Source organism: Struthio camelus, chromosome 4 (genome assembly GCF_040807025.1).
Source record: "Struthio camelus isolate bStrCam1 chromosome 4, bStrCam1.hap1, whole genome shotgun sequence".
Lineage (NCBI taxonomy): Eukaryota > Metazoa > Chordata > Aves > Struthioniformes > Struthionidae > Struthio > Struthio camelus.
This window is the reverse complement of record NC_090945.1, coordinates 62,140,070-62,146,259: the sequence shown is the minus strand read 5'-3', so window position 1 is coordinate 62,146,259 and position 6,190 is coordinate 62,140,070.

Sequence of the window (6,190 nt, the reverse complement as noted above, 5' to 3'; positions counted from 1 at the left end):
AAAGGGGTTCATGGAGATTTAAATTTCCATGGGTGATAAGCTTGCATGTGCTTTGAACTGCAAAATGGCAGCTCGTTGTGAAATCCTCTAAGAGCATACCTTTTAAATGCCAAACAAGCACAGCACCAAAAGCACATAAAGAAATAATTGAAAGGCTCTGGAGGGAAGCCAAGAGGACGTGGCTAATGTTTCACCTAATCTCACCCCCTCGCTCTCTCTCCTCCAACAGCTCTGCCTGCATGACGTGAACTTCAGAGCTTCAGCAGGCAGCTGCTTCTTGACTGCATGCACTGTCTGCCTCGTTGGCAGCAGGACAAGAAAAACAAAGAAGCTAAAAACATAAAACGGTGAGAGATTAGGAACTGTGCGGCTGGGAGGACAGAGCTCTCTCCCTTCACCGTGGGTCTGAGGTTAAAGTCCCTCTCAAGATCCTGCCTGAGCTGGGCTTGGAGGGCACCGCTGAGATCTCTGCTGGCAGGCATCCACTGCACAGAGCCACCACACACAATTTGTGTGCATCTCAGCTGCCTGTTCAGGAGAGGCCTGGCACAGAGGATGTCTGAAAGGCCTCCCCTCAATGCTGTGAAAGAACCAGGTGGTTCTTTCAAGTCGGGCAGGAGATAACTGGTGGAGCAGTATGGGAAAAACTTGTAATGAAACTTGTTAAGCTGTACCTTTCCTTGGAATAAATCAGCTTCGATCCCCCAGCCTCCAGTCTCCTGTCATTTACCTGAACACAGTAATATATCTCCTTCTTTCATATGCCCCCAAATACCTTTCTTTTAACACAAAATATTTTATGATGTGTCAATAATCTGTACTGGAAGTAATACTCTAGAGGCCCTTCCTAATAGCCCTGCTCTGGGACTCCTGCTTTCTCTAAGTTACTCCGAGTCGTGTGCTTACTTTGTGCAATTAGTACCATGAACAAATGCTACTCAGGGTATGAAAAAGTGCATAGTCACACCTGGAATTCTGTTGTTATCACTTCCTGGACAGGTTAAATTCAAAATGCAGCTGACAAACCTGACGTGCTTAGAGCAACAGAGCTATTATGTATGCAGGAATTTGGACTTATTGGAGGCAAACAGAGTTAATTATTGATTGGTCATATTCACCCCAGCTCAAGTGAAGTTTTTAGGACTGACCTTTTGCCTGGCCTTAAAATATCAACTGTCGTTGATGGGGTAGTAGAGCTACAAAGCTTTTCAGTTGATTTAGAAAGGGCTCTTCATGCTACAAACAACAAAAGTGACAAAAGTATTCCAAATGTTAAATGAAAAAAGCAAGTCATAATTTTTTACTAGGTGCTGACCAAAAACCTGGAGTTTAAGTCATAAATCACCAGAGTTGTGGTCTCACGACATAAGCAGTAGCATAGCAGGAAAGCAGTGACTGAATGGCAGTGAAATGGAAGTAAAGATTGGAGACCAGTAGGGGACTGAAAGCAAATGTGATTCTCCTTGGTAAGATCATATGAACCCATAGGGAAGAAAAGAACTAAAAACGAATGCACAGTTTGGCCCAAACCAGACACAAAATTAAAATCAACTGAGTTTCTGAAGGTTTGGTCTTGTTTGTTTATTTGTTTACTAGATTTATTTTTGATCCGGCTGTTTTTCATTTTGGTTAGTTTCATTTTGAGGCCAAGTGATGAAACAGTACAAGAAAGGAAGTTCTTGTGGTTTTTCAGGGCCATCCAGACGCAGAGTAATGGAAAACCAACCATAGGCAGGAAGGACTGGAAATCATGTGTGAGAGCTTTCCTATGCAAGTTCTGCCCCGTTCTGCAGATTAAAGGTATAGCATGAAATACAGGCTCTTTCTTGGGGTTGTGCAGCTGTGTGTAGATCTAGGGTAGGCACTGGGAGATATTGTGATAAACTTCTAGAGAGTACCAAAACCAGATTGCCTTTGGAGATATAACGATCCATCCATCCCCTTTGCAGCCACCCACTTTGCACTCCTTCCAGGATCTGTAGTCTTCGTGCTCCATTAGCCCTAGGACGCACGTTGTGTTCAGCCAGCAAGCGCTGGAGATGTATCCTTGTGCTCTCTTCCCTGCTTGTGCACCCGTGTCAGGTCAGGCACTTCCTGGCCTTAACACAGTTCAGAGAGTTTGCATTAGCATTGCACAAGCGTGAGCCAAACTGCCAAACAGTAGAACTATCTTTTTTTTCCTTCCACTTCTCAGTAAAAACTCAAGAGCTCCAGGGCAAAGCGCATGGTGCTGCTCTAGATGGTGCCTTACTTTAGCTCACTGTCTTTGTAGAGTAAAAGGTACTTCCTGCAACAAAAATATGCATGTGTGAGTCCAGCTAGCTAACTAGCTACCTGGCTAGCATATTTTAAGTTTGCTTTACAGGCTAGTCAAAACCATTCTCATCCAACCACTGTGCACAAGCAGAAAGAAAACAGCATTAAATCTAAGCATTTGACTGATCAGGCCCAATCAGACCCACACAGCGCACCAGACTCTCACCTGTCATCAGCATCAGGTAAGGTGAAAAATATCCAAGAATTCACATCTGTACACAGCTACAGAAAAGAGAGAGCACAAGGGAAAGGTAATGCCTGGCTTCTATTAGACAGAGGTTGGCTTATATCTCAAGAAGGAAGTTTCGTATTTTTTTGTTCTGTCTGTGATACATATATAGCTACTATCATTCAAGTATATGAATGCTTTGTGATCCATAATTCACATCTTTTCATAACCTCCTATGAGCAGAGAAGGATAAAGTTCTTACCTTCACTTCGTAGGATACGGTTTGGCCAAGGTCCTAAATGTCAGACAGAGCCGTGAATTGAATGAAATTGTCTCAGCCTATAGAACAATTGGTAAAAGTTTAACCTTCTCCTTTTTATTGTTTATTATTCATTAAGTAGCTACAGAACAGATCTTCAGCTGGCTAAAGTATGCTTATCTTCCTTTCTTCGTGGGGATGTTTGCCATCTTGCCCCATCTCTGGTTTAACCCTATAAACGTCAAAAGGATCGGCTTCTGTAGCTGCGCCAAGAAGTATTTGATGACCTTCCCATCCTCGCAGGTTTCCCAGCATGCAGTAGAAGACCATCAGGTATGTGTCCATGAGAAGAGAGGTGCGAACGGAGTGAGGGGCCGCTTCGTGTTCCCCCGCACCAGGTCTGGCTGTGCCCAGGCTCCCTGTGGCCCACAGCTCCCTGAGGACCTTATGGAGCTCTCTTGCCCCTCTCCCTACATGAAGCTACTACATATAGCGGTGACAAGCTTGTGGGTCACACTGAGACTGCCCTTCCAGCTGGTGTACACAAGAAAGCCTCTTTTTATGCCGCTGTAATACAAATAAAACAATTGCACAGGATAAAGCCTGCTTTCCTTTGCACTAAAAATCTGAAATGACACCATCTGGTTTCAGGAGACTAGCTCACCTTCCTTCTTCTAGCCAGTCCTAGAAGAAAATTATTTTCTGTGCTCCAGGTAGGGAGCAGAGAATCCCAGATGTGACTAATTTATGTGATTAATAGCTGATGTGAACTATCAGGAGAGGAAAGTTGTGAGGGAACAAAAAGGAAAAAATCATTTGGGGAGTCAGTCATATATGATATTTTATTTCATTTTATTAATAGTTTGAAAAACAAATGTAACCAAATTCAACCTTCAAAGGCCTCCACTAAAAAAGTGCAAAAGATACCATTTTGAAAAATAAGAATTATTTCAATGATTTAAAAAAAGATTTCTTTTCTGATGAGGCTATTCACTGAATTTAGCATAACCTTTGCAATATTTTCAGTCAAACCAGAACTGCTTTTTTTTTGTTTTACTACAGCAATTATTAATCTGAAAAAATATATATTTTTGTACTGGACTCATGCATGAAAAGTGTTTTACTTCTGTGAATATTCTCAGGCTTTATACTCCTTTATTAGTCTTTCTTTAAAATATATATCAAAGAACTGAAAGATTTGATTTTCTCCCTTGTTCCTTCTGTGCTTTTCACCTTACAAATAGGATCTCCAATTGTTTATGAGTGATTGCAGATTATTTCTCAAGGATGTGACAATGAAATTAAAGGCAATTTTTAATCAATGCCATTAAACATGCCTTGCTTTTTAATCTGTTAATTGTTTCTTAGAATGCTTGTTTAACTCAAATACCCAGCAAACATTTTTAAGGGAAACAATTCTTTCTTAAGATTCAACACCCTGTTCCATCTGCAATGGGTGGGAAAAACTCAAGAATACAACTTCTGAGACCACCCAAAAAGTCATGGGGAAAAAGAAAAGAAAGACTAGACTTGACAACTTTGTTGTTACTTTGTCTTGTGAGTTTTATTTCTAAAACATGGGTTCTGGACATCTGAATAGTTTTCTGCGCTCTCCTGAAAAAAATTGTACTATAGAGCAATATATTTTCAGCTTTCTAAGCAAAATTTAAGTCTGTTCTTCTTCCTATTCTGTGCATTTTAATGATCTGCCAGAAGTGTTAGGAATACATCATTCTTTTTTTGCAATAGAGAGTTTATGTATTTACTCAATCTTTTTAGCTTTTTGCTACAAATGTGCATTTGTTTCAACTCGTTCTCTTTCTAAGTCATGGTATTAAAAATGTTCTGCACAGGATACAAATTATGAATTGGCTAAGAGATATATTTAATAATTTTCAATGGAATTATCATCTTTCCTAGCATCTGGTCCCAAATAACACTGGGCATTTTACTCTGTCAAAAAATTTCCTGCCTTTATCAAGTCAAACGCCAGTCACATTTTTCAGCAGAAAAGATAAACAGGAATTAAAGAGGAGGACCCCAAGGAAAGGAACCTCAATTTATCAGTGTAACACCTACAAAAAACTAAAATAGTTTGCTCTAATTGAGGGGTTTTAGCTAGCAGAGGAGTTTCCACACCATTTTGTTGGGCTAAGATATGTCCCCCATTAATCACTGCATCCACAGGGCTCTGCACTTGCTGAAGTGAGCTGTTCTGGACAGGTACACCTCCATGCAAAGTTCATCCTTTGCTTCCCGAGCTTACAAACCTTTCACAGGATATTTAGACAAGGGAAAGTAGTGCAAAATGTCGGTTTGAGAGTGCCCATGAAAGTCTGAAGGGTTGCAGACTAGTTCTTTTCAAAAGAGGGTGGATACGTCTCTTTATTGTATCCCTTGGTCTGCATCACGTTTGAGACAGAAAGGAGAAAGCCCAGATGAGGGAAGGGAACAAGAGACAGAGGCCTCTGCAACACAGTCTCAAGTAGTCAGAAAAACAAAATCTAAGGTCCATCCCACTCCTTTCAGTGGGAAAGAGGTAGTGTGACCTCCTGCAGCGACCCTGCCCTTTTTGAGAGGACTGTAACACTCCGGGTGCTAGAGAAAATGTAGAAAAGCAGAAAACCTTACTGCACCAGTCTTGAGCTTCCTGCCATTAAATCAACGGCTGTTGGGTTGCTTGGGCAGGGGAGATTTTTGTGGGCAAAAGAACAAAATACACACTGAAGACAGAGATGAATAGGATAAGAGTTATGCACACACTTTTTAAGTTACTTCAATTTTGGATGACGTTATCTTGACACAAATCCTCAGGAAAATCTTAAAAGGTCTTGAACCACAAAGGTATATGGCCTTATTCAGCAGGGTGGTGCATCTTCCCTAGTTCAGAAATGAAAGACAAACACTGGCTGTCCAGGCAGTCAGTCCCAAAAAAGTTGCTTTGGCTTGCAGTGTGCAGCCTGAAATTGAACGTTATCTTTGCCTGTAATTCTCCTTTACATCTACAGATTGCTTTGAAATACACTGCAAAACGCACTAAATCCCCTACTTGCTCATTCTAAGGGTAAGTACCCCAGAATGCCATACATTTTCTGCATTTTGAAATGTCTCTATGGCCTGATCTGGATCATTTAGCGTATGAAAGATCAACTGCACTAAAAGCCAAGGGTGCTAATGACGTGGTAAGCCAATGCGCTTTTCCTATTGATGTTTTCTCATTCTATATCTGCAGCTACAAAACTCTGCTTCCCATGTAACGCGTTTTATGTGTTTTGACTACTGCAAAACTGACATCTTGCCTGGGGATGGGGAAGTCAAGCTGAACAGGCAGAGGGCACGGGGGAACCAGCCTGGACAAGTGATACAGATGTGGCAAATATGGCCTGTGAGTACTGGACTGCAAAAAAAGGATCGAGAAGCATGCTTATTCTCCTGTCTCCAGGCAC